General features: G+C 33.9%; 1 protein-coding gene across 2 annotated transcripts in view; it reads left to right on the top strand.

The window, feature by feature from the left end:
- Window positions 1-672: 672 nt before the first annotated feature.
- The window catches only part of LOC105256699 (neuroligin-1), a 269,355-nt gene continuing 254,509 nt past the window's right edge, over window positions 673-15,518 (top strand). The window contains exons 1-2 of one of the 2 annotated variants that reach the window (XM_025410759.1): window positions 673-1,451; window positions 1,875-2,147. The gene's annotated coding sequence lies outside the window, so the exon portion shown is untranslated. Of the gene's footprint in view, window positions 2,148-15,518 lie in introns of both variants that reach the window. The other variant, XM_025410760.1, reaches the window with a different exon arrangement.

Raw genomic sequence — 15,518 nt, forward strand, 5'->3', positions numbered from 1 at the left:
TTAACACTTGTCCCGAGCAATGAGACTTGCACGTGCTCTCGCGCACACGTATGGGGATATGTGCACTCGCACATATCCCCATACGTCTTGACTGATCGCGAATACATACCAACCGTAGCGGCAAGTTTACGGACGGATGTACGTACGGATGTACGGACGGACGTCGGATCGATCCGTGGCCCTGGAAAAGGTGAGGGGCACGGGGATGGAAAGCACCGAGAGGTGGATGGCGACGTGGAGAGGGTGGTAGTTCTCCTCGCGATGGGGTGGGAAGGAAAGCCGTCGTGCCACGATGGGGAGAGGGATATGGTGGTCCTGGCAACTGCTGTGCGCCGTCGCGACGTCGCTCGACGTCGAGGCCAGTCGAGACTCTCCACCCGGTGGGGGTTGGGTTCTCTTCTTCCCCCTTATTGACTGTCTCTCTCTCTCTCTCTCTGTTCTTCCTCTTCCTACGTCCTGTCCCTCTTTCTCTCTCTTTCGTCGACTCTCTCGTGCTCTTCTTCCCCTCGCTATTCCTGCTGTCTTTGTTCATCCACCCTACTGGATCATCCATCTCGCTTCGATCAGCTCGTTCCCTCCCTTTCAGCCTCCTCCCGTCCCTCCCTTCGTCATTCCACCACCATCTCTCGCCCTGCCTCTCCCACTCTAGTCCAGTCTCACTCTCTCGCTGCGTAGCTCTGCAAAAACAAGCATACGGCTATCCCCAGTAGCACCCCGGTACACAAACCCGACAGAGCGTCACGTCGGGCGCTCCGCGTGCCTAGGGGTAACGTGGAGTCTGTCTCGTCTCGATCACACGCGATGAGCGCCACGCGTCACGTGCTACTTGCGCGTGACACTTGGCACGTCACGACGTAATTCTCGATGACGATCTCGACCCTATAACATCCTCGCGCCGGTAAAAAACCGTTGTCCTGATCATGGACAAATTTTGCACTTTCCTTCGCGACGAATCTCTCATCAAGACAGCCAGTCAAATCGTGCCAAGATCTCGGGATTACGCACGCAGAAAACTGTTATTCAACGTAGCATAGATTGTGACTTATCTGACAGTACTATCCGGACGTTCCAGGCGCGATCTCTTCGACCATCGATAGATCTCGAGACATTGAGAGGTGATCCAGAAGTGTTCTCGGCGTGAGAAAATTGATGAGGAGTAACGTAACAAGAAAATTGCGCGTGTATGAAGTCGATGATAATCGCGCGAAGATGAGCGTGTCGGGATGAAATGACGAGCAAAATCGGTAGCGTGCAATATTCGGTCGTTACAAATTCGCGGATTTCGCTCTCGAGGATTTTACCGCAGAAGATACGGCAGCATGAAGACGAGGACTCATCGAAAAGTTTGATGCTTATACGCGAGCTGAAACTTGTCCCATACTCGTCGTTTTTGGTGACGGTCGCCTTAGGATAACGGGATCGAAGCGTTTTATGATTGAGACTGCTTCGTAGTAAATCTCTTTTTCTCTCTTCCTCTTTCTCACTCTCTATCTCTCGTCTTCCCAACTTTCCTGGACTTCTTCGCAAGAGATTATATAGAACTCGAGGAATCATTAGAGCGTTATCATCACTGGTTGATGTCGGCCAAACTTCGTCCGGCCGTCGATAATTCGTAGGAATCGTCCAATCATAGTTTGATATCTCGTCGTCGGTCGCGCCTTTAATAACTGCGTCATGTGTAATGATTGATCGTTCCCAGCTTTCGAGAAAAAGAGAGAGAGAGAGAGAGAAAGAATGATTTCTTTAATATAGTATGCACGAATCACGTTGGCAATCAGAAATGAACATTCATTTAATCGGCACTCTTTTATCGAGCTGATCATTGTATGACAGATTAGGCTCATCTCGAAAAGAACTCAATGTGTATTGTTTAGGATGCGACAGGAATTTCTGCTGGATGTGACAGTCAAGGTGCTGAACTGATTTTAAAGAATTAATTCGCATTTTCACAGACCCTCGACCTTTCACGAACGTGTGAACATTTAGAGTAGTCCTTATCATCTGTTCGCGAGAGTGAATCGGTGCGGAGCGTGTTACGAACAATACAGATTATTTCGGGCATGAGGATTGGATGCTGCGATCGGCTGGCAGGATTTACACGCCACATTCGAAACGCTGGAGGAAGATTCTGACCGCTCGCACTAGTGGTAAGTCAATATATGCTGCATTTAATATTAAACGTACAATCCTTAATTTTTTACCCTAATGCCTGACACGTTGTTCATCACGAATTTATCAAGATATTTCTGGTAAATATAATTATATAATATATATATATATATATATATATATATATATGTATTAAATATATTATATAAAATTATATAAATAATATTAAATATATTATATAAAATTATATAATATATATATATGTATTAAATATATTATATAAAATGCAATCTTTAATAACAAGATTATTATTTGTGTTTTCTGCAAGAGTAAAAAATGTAAGATACAATTGTAAAATATAGAATTGTCATGGATCATATTTCTGATCTTCTCTCATTTAATCATATATTCTTCTTTGTAGTCGATCAGACATTAGCCATAAAATAATTGTCGTTCGATTAATTATAACTCGTATTTAACGTCCTTCATTGTTTGAAATAACCATTTATTCACGAAACAGTTATATACACTTGGACGACAATTTCCATGAATTCCTTTTGTACCTTTTTATGTTGTTTAACTGATGGGAATTCGCGTTTCTAATGAGAAAGAAAATTTAACGATTGCCTTTGGAACGGTTTTATCTACTAAAGCTTACAAAAACGTTTAAACTATAAATGTTCGCTGATCTAAGAAACATCCATTTAAATTAAACTATTGAAGAAGAGAGTATTAAACATCAATTGGCTCAAATTAAATTAATTTTACATGCGACAATTTAATTCTTCTTTGCCATCTTCAATAAATAGAGTCTTACATCTTATTGTTAGATCTTTCATCTTGCACATCTTTAATAATTATTAGAATTTGATTATATGGGAATACAGTCGCACGTAAAATAAATAAATTGTAGATAAATTGTAGAGTTAATGTAAAAATAAATTTCTAAAGAAGCCAAAGAATTTGTAATTTAGACCGTCATTAATATGTAATTTCTGAATAGTGAGCCTCGCAGCGCACGTACTCGCGGTTAAACCGATTCGCGATCGAACAAAGTTCATAACGCACGTTCTCGTAATTCCGTCCGCGATTCAATGCACCTGATATTTTAACAACGATTGTAATGGCACGCCATACGCAAGTTTCCAGATCGTTATACACAGTTAACTGCGTTTTAGATTAATTGATGAGCACAATTGAGTCTGATGGACGATCTCGCCCAAGTAAAACCGGTCGAATCATGTTTAAGTAATAATTACTTATAAAATAACGTCTCCGCGGATTTGGATTTATTTTCTAGATGAATCTCAAATCCGAGCTTCCAATCTCGAGGATCCAATTAATAAGTATGGCTTTCGAATCGTCCCGATGTAAAACGTAATAACATAATATATGAAACAAAATTCCGATTTTCACTTTGCTTTATTTTCACCTACTTTTCTCCCGAAAGAGACTCGTGTGTGTATTTCTTTATTCCTTACAAAAATTACTCGGAGGTAATTTCGAAAATTGCTCCGACTATTATACGATCTTGCAAATCGAATTATCTTTTCCCTGTGTACCTCTGAGAAAAATGCGCGGGCAAGTTTTTGCTACTTTTCAAATGAGCGTCAGCACACTCAATCTTGTTTACTGGCATTGCGTTTTATCGCATACCTATAACGTCTTCAATATCGGCAAGAGTCGCTTTTCCGACTGTCTTCCGTTTTCTGCTCTATTTCTACGTGTAAAATTTTTTATCCACGCGATATATAATAGATAGTTTAAATTAGTATTGAATTTATTAAACGGATATTCTCTTTCTATAATAATTTAATTTTCTCAAGAAATATTGACTCTGATTATCTATGAGAAAAAGTGAGATTTTTTATGCAAAAAAATAAAATATTGTATATGTGATATTTAATGATACATAATAACTTTCTTGAAAACCAGCTGAAGAGAGTTGAAGAAGGAGCGAGACAATTGATTGTGAGATAATCTTGTGGAATTCTCTGATCACAATGCTTGAATTTAGTGGCATCATTTTCGTAATAGCACGCACATCAACGTACATGTTCGTAATGATTTGACTTCTCACATAATAGTCATGGCAGCGATCTGCCATATTAACCTGCTAGAACGTGCCTGGATATATGCACTATACTTCGTTACGTTTCCTCTTACTTTCTCTCTCATATAATGTGTCATTTATTTTCTTATATCTAGATTCTTTGATGCAAAACATTAATTTGGAACAAGGATATTTTTGTGCAATTAAAATAAAAATATTTAAAACAAAAATCGGAAACATGCGAAAAGGAAATTTTGTACTTGAAGTATTATGCACGCATAAAACAATTCCAAAGTATAATTCATTCTTCACTTATTTTCACCACGCTGAACAATGAAAAAAGAATTCGACTTTATATCTTGACGTAATCTCTACGAGATTATAAATGGAATTGTAGAGCTTTTGCGACTGCCGATTTAAAAATTTTAATGAGCGTGTAAACCAGCGTCTGACTCTCGACGAAGTTTAATTGTACCTTTCACAATATACTCACAATATATTCGTTACTTCACTATATATTCGCTAAAGATTATAATGTATAAAGTATAAGAAAAATATTTGCAACACGAATTAAATTCTTCCAGTCCGTCAATTACAGAAGCGCGCTTATATTTTTATATATGTCATGTTATTTAAATATGTTATAATTATTAATTATAACTTTAAAATTAAAGAGCGAAGTGGCGCAGTAGATAGCGCACTAATCTTTGGCGCAAAGCCAAAGGTCTCGGGTTCGATTCCCGGTAAAACCGAAAAATTGTGTATGCTCGCTACTCTCTCGAAAAAAAGCAAGTGACAAATTCTTGCCAAGAACATCTCTCTAAGATAGCCGTTCGGCATTAAACTGCAGGTCCCATATACGTGTGATAAAGTTGCGAGAACTAATGCAAATTCAAGGTAATCTAGTGCGCAACACGGATATATTAGAGACTCTTTAATCAGAGTCACGAAATAACGTCAATAAGGTTGGATCGGCAACGCCATGTTTTTACTAAAACCGGAAATATTTATGGCAGGAAATAAATTTAATTTGAATAGTATTTGAAATAAATAATAAACAAATGAGATGAAAGAAAAATAAACTTATATTTCCGTCTCAAATATTATACATTGCTATAGTTTTACTATCAAAATGTTTCTTTTTTCCTTTGTGTTTTTCTACATGCAATTTTACATCTAAATACAGCGTATTTATTAAATATTTTCTTTTTCGTTGTGGCAATCAGATATAAAACTGCATTAAAATAAATAAGTATACATTATTTTATTCAAATAATTTAGATAAAATGATTAACGTCAAAAAATAACCTTGCAGAGAAATGAAGTATTGGTTGGATTCCAATTTTTTCGTCTCATTTGCTGCCCATTTTGCTCTTCGTTCTTTATCGCGTGGAGAAACTTTCATTACATATCCTTTTTCAGTTGAATTATTACAATTTAATACGGAACAACTAGGCATGTTTGTAATTTTAAACTATTTAATAAAAACATGGCGGCACCAATCAAAATTGGGGACGTTATTTCGTGACTCTGATTAGAGGGTCTCTAAGGTATATGAAAGAGAGAGATCAAAAAAGATGAAACCCTTCCTTTGGAAAAAAGGTTTAGCTTAAGACTGACAACCTCATCTAATAAAAAAAGCAACGAAACCATTATACAAACTAGGAAGTCCCGATTTGAACTGTAGCGCCATCGAATAGATGGAACTTTAGAATTATCATAAGAGATATTATAAATGTGAAAAATAAACATGAAAGGTATGAAAATTAACTAAAACTATATTTTATTAAATCATTAATCGTCACCTTGCGCTTTGCGACTTTGTTTGCGGCCTTGAATTTGCATTAGTTCTCGCAACTTTATTATGCAATCGTAAATATACTCTGCGACGCAGCTACTTCCTATTATAGTCATAAATAAATGCAGCACGTGCACGCGAGAAAAGAAAGAAGGAGAGAGAGAGAGAGAAGACGATAGAGAAAGAGTCAGAGAGTAGGATTTCTCTTACCATTATACACCGTGCGGAATAAAAATATCGCTATTAAAGTGGCGCCATTCTTGACGTCGTAGATTTCAAGCCAACGCTGGATATGCACTCTCGTCGCACGCGCTTTGCATATCAAGACTTGTGTATCAAGTTGTCCTTTGTGCATCACGTGACCGACACAGGCGGGCTGCAGGTTCATCTATCTCTCCTCCTGCTTCTCCTTTGCATACATACACCGTATGTGGGTTCGATCATTCTGCCGGAGTCCCATCATCTCGTGTCGCACGATTTTACGAGTTGATGCTTGTCCGGTAATCGTGTGATTACACGCTTGCATTTCACGAATATCATGTGTATATACGTATGCGCCGTGCATCCTCGAAGCAATATTTTCGTAACATGCGAGATCGCCGGCAAAATCACTCTCTCATACATACTTGAAAACGATTTAGACATTTCTTGTTTGTCAAATAATCCATACGATTTTATTTTTATATATTCATACAAAATATACATATATATCTTATAAAAAAATATATCACAAATATAGATGTACATTTATACAAAATATACAAATTTATATAAAATATAAATTTGCAACGGGCAAAAAAATTTTTTTTTTTAGAAACAACTATTTTTTTCTTTATACTAATCATCCTCTCATCATTTTCTGTATAAAAAGTATTGGGGTAAAATAATTGAAAAATGAATGTTTTACAAATTTTATAATTTATATCAAATTAAAGTATATAAAATATCTCATAAATTTTAAAAAAATCTTATAAAATTCAATTTTTGACCATTCTACCCTTATAACTCTTTACGCTGAATATTGAAGAATCGATTTACAAAAAAAAGATAGTTTTATTTTTTTTTAATTGATTTCTTTCCTTCATCTGATTTTGAAAAATCTTAAAAATTTAAGATAATCAATGTTTTCTCTCTCAAAACTTTATAAATTTTACTTGAAATATTTTTTCTACGACATCAAGTTTCGTGAAAGACACTTTGTAATATCACATTAAATATCCCCCTGTATATAATATTAAATAAACATATTAAATGTATCAATGTATTTATATCACATATCCTTCCGTTGAAAATTTAATAATTAATTACTTTAATAATTACCATTACTTTAATAATTATATTATTACCTTTTTGATTTATATAGAAATAAATATCTTGAAATTATTTATAAAATAAGCTTCAATCAATCTAACGCGGAAAAAATGTGATGGAATGTATTGAATAATACGTAGTATAGTATATTAACTCTTTTGTTATACATATGTAACAGAAAATAAATATATTGTAATTATATGATTTGAAGAATATTTTATGAATTCCGATCTTTTCAAGAGATATCTCTATACATTTGCATTATCATTCTTATTAATCTATTTAGATAACAATTTATTTAAAAAACGAAGTTTTATCAATCTTGTATACATTATTTAATAACATAAACAAAAAATATGTATAATTTTAAATAAGTATATGTATGTGTGCAAAAGAATTAAATAATTAATTACTTTGTTTAATCTTGTAATAGACTGAAAAAAATAATCTTGCAACTATAACAACAATTTTCTAGATACGAAAAATTAACTAAAGCAGATAAGTGATTAACAAGTGATGTACTGCGATGTGTATATGTTTTGCATTCAATTTAAATAACAAAGACATATAAATCAAAGATTTATATTAGAGCTGTTAGAATTAAATTTAGTAAGAAAGTGTTTCTATGACGCTCATCTATGTTAAATCCAATCTAATTTGTTATAAAGTTTGATTATGGTACACAAAAAAAGCGTTTCTCACAAAGATTTCATAACTAAAGTATGTATTGAAACTCTCCCTCATATTTATCCAATGCAGTGATTAATATTTAGCAATGGGACTTGAATTTGCTAGAAAGTGTCACTAGAATTTGCTGCTATAAATTCTACATGTTACAAACAATGTGGCAGATACAAAAAATAGCGATTACATTTTGTTTCGTGGCGCCTAAAAACCTACTTGCATCAGCAAAATACTTGTTTAAGTGTGCGCAATTATTGCTTACAAAGAATGTCACCGACATGAAATTCGGACGGCACGAATTCCACAAGCCCACCCTGAGAAAGACTTGACAAAAAAGTTGTTTGGCTCACGTGCCGAGTTAGACATTTCATTCATACTTCATTAAGTCACTCGTTGCCGACGCTAAGCACTCTTCTCTGTCGCGAACTGTATACATGTCGCGTACAGTGCATTATACACTATACATAGCTCCCCGAATACAATCACGCGCGAAGAGGAGAGGATTAACGCCGAACTAATGCAGGAAGGGTAAAACCCTTCTCTTTATTCCAAAGCCTCCTCTCTTATTCGCAAACCCTGTATTCATTTATCTTCGATGGCTTCATTATTTATGTGAACTTGATTGCCCGATTACATAGGCCTGCAAGATTTTTCCTTTTAAGATGCAATAGTGATTTTTGACGTAATTTTGTGCGTTGAATCCGAATCTGGCCGCCGAATTTGCGTAGCACGTCAGGTTTTTGAGTTATTTGTAGTTGAATAGCCCAAACATCGCTATTTTGGCCAACTTCATAAATTTATTGTGAGTAAACCAAATTTTTTCAAATATTTCTGTCAATTGCATCGTATAGTACTCACCTTCATCTTTCGAATCCACTTTCGATTACCGCCGTACGATTTTTCTTTGCTGAGATATATAAGTATGACGTTGTAAGAAAATTTACGTTAAAGAAAATTTATATAGACATCAATATGGTAGATCCATGATATTGAAAGTTGAAAAGACTGACATATGTCAGGTTAGGTTGTCCAAAAAATATTGTAAAGAAATACCTAATACAGTTGTTACACATTTTGATAAGTTTTTCTAAATTTTATGCCTTTTTATTGTGATTCTATTTGCCATATTGAATGCGCCATTTTTAATTTCAAAAGGTGACAGAAGGTTTAAAAATGTATATTTTTATCCTAATTTTGATTCGTAGTGAAATAAAGAGGTGGCACGGTTGATTTAGAATTATTAGATCCCTATGCATGACCAGTCTTATGACTTGTATATCTGAGCGAAAAAAAATCGTGCGGCGGTAATCGAAAGTGGATTCGAAAGATGAAAGTGAGTACTATACGATGCCATTGACAGAAATATTTCAAAAGATTTGGTTTACTCACAATAAATTCATGAAATTGGCCAAAATAGCGATTTTTGGGCTATTCAACTACAAATAACTCAAAAACCTGACATACTACGCAAATTCGGCGGCCAGATTCGGATTCAACGCACAAAATTACGTAAAAATCACTATTGCATCTTAAAAAGAAATTTTAACCTCCTTTTTTGCAGGCCTATGTTATTGAAAGTGATATTCGCACAAGCGCGGACGTATAATAATAAAACGAAATCGTATTCGACTTATTATAATTCCAGGTAAGATAGGTTGGCGTAAGAAGGAGGAGATGACCAGAGTTTAATTAGAAGAGACGAGGGCTTCGTAATTAAGTAGTTCTTAATTATGTGTCGGCTCGTCGACACAACTGACGTTATCAGTTTGACTTCATCTTCATTCTGCATGGATTAAACGAAATCGCGATCAGCAACGTGACTGAAAAGGGGTCGATCTTTCTCTCTCTCTCTCTCTTCCTTTCTCTATTTGTCTGTCTTTCTGTAAAATACGCGGCATTAAACCGGCATCATCGCGTTGAACTTTCCAGTTAACCGTTGACGCCCGTAGAGAAGCCGCGCTTGCACATATACGGGGGATTACTGCACAAATGTCATTCGCGCAAATTGCGTTTCTCAAGCAAACGAATACTTTAGCGGGTGAGAGCGGTGCCCTTGCTGCGCGCGCCCGATATCAGATGAATCCCGTGTTGGGAACCGCTTTCGGTCCTACAAATTTCGCTCCCACGCCGAGCTCATGTAACACGATGTGAGCTTGCATAAGCTCGATGTCTACCTCTCATATTCTGCCTATCTCTTCTCCATTAAGATTGATATCTTTAAATTCAATTGAAATGCTTCAGCTACCTCGCAGAATGAGACTGTCTTTGTCAAGTCGGGCGCACTTAACTTAATGATGATGCTTAATAATGTTATTACGAGGGACTGCAAATTAATAGATATTAATCTGATATTTTAATTTGAATATTCTGTTCTAAGAAGTATTTTAATCCGGACAGAATTTCGGTGTAGATTGCTCTGCAGAATTAAGCTTCTTCTCAAATATACATGCGAGATATCCCGAAATTTGCAATTTAAAATACTATAGCAGGAGAGTTCTTGAAAAATTAAGCAATACAAGGTTTTGAGACAAGAATTTAAAACTCTCTCTTTGCTTAAGGATGTTTTGTAGAATCCCAGCAAAAAGTAGCTGAAAAAATCAATATTGACGAATATATCCACTTTTGGTGTATTTTGAGTAAGAAATTGTATGGAATATTATAATTTGATCTTAGCTACAGTGCAGAGATGTATTTTTTAATATTTAATTGCGTTTTTACTGAAATATTCCGAATTTTGTTAATTGAAATGATTAACTTTTGACAGAGAATTTCGCCTTGTGACAGATACATGGCTAATTTCATTGAATTATATTTAATATCTTTTTAACCAGTTATTACTTGTATAATATTATTTGACCAAATATTTCCACTGTATCTAAACTTTGCGAATTTTAAACAAACTCTGAATATTATTTCCATGTGTTTTTATCATTTGAATCAACGTGGTTATGTTTCCCATAAGAACATATGTTCATTCGGTGCAAATTAAAATCCTTATAACTTGTGAGAGGGAGAGAGAGAGAGAGAACGCTTTAGTGAATCGAAAAATTGTACTGAAGATTCTAAACATATGTAAGAACATACTGTAATTTTCATTAAATTCTCAATATCTTGAAAATAGGTACAAAACATTTTTAATATCTTAATTTGATATCTAAATAATGCCACAATCATGCACTTATTAAATTACAAATTACTGGAAATATCGCTTGGCAAAAATAAAATAAGCGTGACTGCTTATAATTGTTTAATTATTTATAAATACAAAAATAGTTGGATGTCGCGAAATCTGCAGCAGATTTTCCTTACCAGTCAAATGCATATATTATTAATAATATAAAATATAAATATGTTGTGTGTGTGTGTGTGTGATAAAATATATTAAAATGTTAAAAATATACGTAAATATTACAAATATATAAAAATAAATAAAAATCGTAAGTATATAAGAATTAATACAAAATTGTAGAATATAATAGAGAAATATAAATAAAAGTAAATAGATAGATATAGATAGATAAATAAAGAGAAATGAAGGGAAGGAGGGGGGAGAAAGAAAAAGAAAGAAGAAGGGAGAAAAAGAGAGAGAGACTATAGTTACTTCTTTGTGAAATCCAGTTTTCTCCAGGAGCTAGTTGACAAATTATTTTTTTGCCCGGTGATGTCGGCAGAACTCCTCGAAAAACTTCCTTCCCGCAGGGTGCTCCTTCTTTCCGCGGATGACACTGACGAATGTCTGCCGTCGCCGGCGGAATTATCTGACGCGCGCTTCTTTCGCCTAGAGAGAAACGGATTCAAGGGCCACCTGCTGTTTCCACCCCGTAGCGGTACAAGATAATACGGATGGGCAGAATATTCGATATCACTTCTCGCGCGCGAGCGCGCGCGACGCGTCTCAATCTATTATAATTATATCGAGGGGGACGGGCAACGAAAAAAAGAGGTGTAAGACGAGCGAGGGCAACGTAGAAAGAAGGTGAACGGGGGGATGGGAAGGGCAAAAGGGGAGAAAAAGATTAATAGCTCGCAACAGCCGCGGTTGTTGCAGCTAACGATGACAGAATGAAAAATAAGTGTCGGATAACATAGCGAGTGTTTCTAATGTAATAAATAGGCTGGAATTAATGCGCGATTTTTCATCGGCCGTTATCGAGTTGTGTATACCTCGCACTTGCAATTCCGCGCATAAGGGATTTCCGTGTAATGGCAATTAATAATATCGTACGCGCGAATAAACGGTTTCGCGCGCTTCGCTCTATTGTGTTTATTACTTCGCGCAAATGTATTTAATAAATCGATACACTGATCAGGCATATTGTCCTGACTGTCGCGGAGGGTATGAATTATACGTGGGAATCTCTTTTTTCAGATTTCAACACGAGCATCAGGAATTTCTAACTTTTCCCGCCAACAATTTTAAGATAACAAATTTTTAAGGAATTAAAGAGATACTACCCTCAAGCATACTTTTTTATCGACAAAAACACCGTAATTTTCGGAGGTGTACCATTTTTCATTAATTATTTTCATTAACAAAATTCGGAATATTTCAGTAAAAACGCAATAAATATTAAAAAATACATCTCTGATCAAATTATAATATTCCACACAATTTCTTATTCAAAATACACCAAAAGTGGATATATTCGTCAATATTGATTTTCAGCTACTTTTTACTGAAATTGTACATACAAAACATCCTTAGAAATAAAAACAATTGTGTGTAGCAAGATTCGATTCCTATTTTAGTCGAATTCGATGAATCTTTAAAGACGATTTTCTCAAAAACGAAAACTTTATGTAATAAAATTTTATTCTGTATTTTCGACTTATACGAGAAATTACATTCATTTTACATATTACTACGATCCCGATAACATACTGTATATAACATTATATATTATTATCACGTTTTAATATATAATTTAATATTATTATATTCTATATTATTATATTTTATAATATATATTTTATATTATTATATTTTAATGTTATTATATTTTATGATATATATTTAATATTATTATATTTTATATTATTTTAATTTTAATATAATTTGTATATAATAAGAAGAATATGATTATATATTGTTATTTATTTCTTTACACACATATATATACATATTCACGTAAATTCACCCTCTATGAAGATTCTATTTCTATTTCCCGAGGCATGAATAACGGAAAGCGAGCACCTTTCAGTCTTTGTGATGCGTTTGTTCCCAGTTATTCCTAGTTGTTCGCCATATGTGTTCTGCGTCGCATCCAGCGTATGATATCATGTCCGCCTGTTTGGAGTGTAAATATCAAGTGCTACCAATTTTATGCGCAGTCCGACATTGTAGTTTAAAGGGAATACGAATTTACTCCGAGTAGTCAGAGATTCACGCATCTCGAATATCTTATAAAATTTTCAAACGTCTCTAACATACGTTTAATCGTTTTATTTTCGAAAGTTGATCTTTCCGCGATGAAAGGAATTATATTTGCAGATCGTAATTAAAACCATTCATAAGCAAGATTTATTTGCCATTTAAATAATTAGGAGAGATTCTAGTTATAAAGCCAACGGAAATACTCGTTAATGCATAAAAGATTGCCGAGTAGATGTATGCGCTTTTTGGGATGGTAGAATCGGCGAATAAACGATGAATCTAAATGTGTGTTCTTTCGATTCTAAGAGCAAAAAGAGGAGAAATTCAGAGAGCAGCGACGAAAGAAATTAACGAAGTGTATACTCGGAGCATCTATTGGATGTTTAATATCATCTTTGCTTTGAATAATTTTTAGATTAAAAAATAACATTACTATCTTTCCCAGTATCATTTAATAAATATAATAAAGAAACAAAAATTGCACACAGTTTTATAAGTTCATGTATACTGTATTTATAAATCATTAAGTTTTATTTGGATATACATATAAAACTTGTAATCTTTGTAGTTTTGACACTAGAAATATAAAAAAAAATAAAATGTTTTTTTCTCATAAAATACGGTTTTTGTGAAACAACAATAAGACTCGTTTTTTTTTTCAAAATTTTGTTTTTTCAGATATGTTAAATACCTGAATAAATCTTTACATTTTGATTATTGCAAATATTTACACATTACATTTTGATTACATTTTGATTATTACAAATCTTTACATTTTGATTATTGCATTAGTTTCTCATTTTTGATTTTTTAGATAGGTTTGACATCTCCACTATTTTAAATGTAAATCATTGCAATTGACTATACTACTTTTATATAATTACTATTTTTAGTTAGATAAAGTCTTCACAAACAAGTCAAAATTGATACAGATAAAAGTACAAGTTTTTATTTAGTTACTATTTTAATATAATAAAAAAATATTCATACATATACGTATATACGTATATTTTTTTGAAAGTAATTTTAATAGATTAATAAGAGTCTTGCGATTAAAATGATAGCAATCACAATATAATTCTTTTTTTTTGTTAGATGTATAAAAAAACTGTTGTTAACATGTAAAAACTGGATTATATTATGTAATTTTCCGCAAAAGTATTATTAATTCATTAAAATTACTTTCGAAAAAAGTTAAATTAAAAATCTAAAAACTTTAGTCCTTTTCATTATTTTTTTTATTATAATAACAAAATGTTAAAAATAATAAAAAAATTAAATTTGTTTTTTCCCAATGAAAAAAAAACATGCTTTTTATGTATTTGTTTTTTTTTTATTAGAAAAAAATATAGTTTATTTTATAACTCTAGTTGGCGCACAGAGTTTTGAATCATGCTGTTGCGGAAAAATTCCAAATATTAATCTTATCGAATACTGCATCTCATTCAACTTTGATAATTATCGAGTTCGATTGTTCGTTGTATCTCGAAAATTGCGAAATATATCGAAAATATCGAAATTGGCTTCGATAATCTATCGGTCGAGTCGCCTTTCTCGCGAAAACGGAGGAGAATTCACGAGTACGATTAAAAGAAAGGGTAGGAAACTGCCAGCAGTCGTTCTAATTGGAAAAAATAAATTAAAAGCCGGCGTGCGCACCCTGCTAGAATGGAATATCTGGAGATATTCCGGCGCAAAGATGCGGTACGCGAGTGGCAACGTTTCTATGACTCTGTCGGAGAGCGCCGTATCCATTAATTAATTTTTCGTGCCTTTTTCGTAGTTCCAATTAAGCCGAGACGGTTGCGAGCTTAATCTCCACTTCATCTCACGCTTCTACGCTTAGAATAATACTCGGCCTTGAAGAAAAGAGAGAGATAAGAGAAACGGATAAAACGATTCGCCTCACAAGTGCAAGCTAGTTTCTCGATGCCAACACAAATGAGCTTTTAATGTTCGCAGTTCCTTGGTAAATAATAATTTAATTACGTGACGTACGCGCGTTGTTGATTTTTCCTTTTCGAGCACCAGATGCTTGAAATAATAATCTTATAGTTTAACCTTCGATTAAAAATTCGATCGTGTTAAAAATATTTACACACTTGATTCGTTTATTTTATTTTCAATACCGTGTATTATATTGCTATTAAAACTTGCTTTAATTTTGATAGTATAATTTTGAAAAACAA

The sequence above is a fragment of the Camponotus floridanus genome, unplaced genomic scaffold (assembly GCF_003227725.1).
Source record: "Camponotus floridanus strain SB8 unplaced genomic scaffold, Cflo_v7.5 scaffold34, whole genome shotgun sequence".
Classification (NCBI taxonomy): domain Eukaryota; kingdom Metazoa; phylum Arthropoda; class Insecta; order Hymenoptera; family Formicidae; genus Camponotus; species Camponotus floridanus.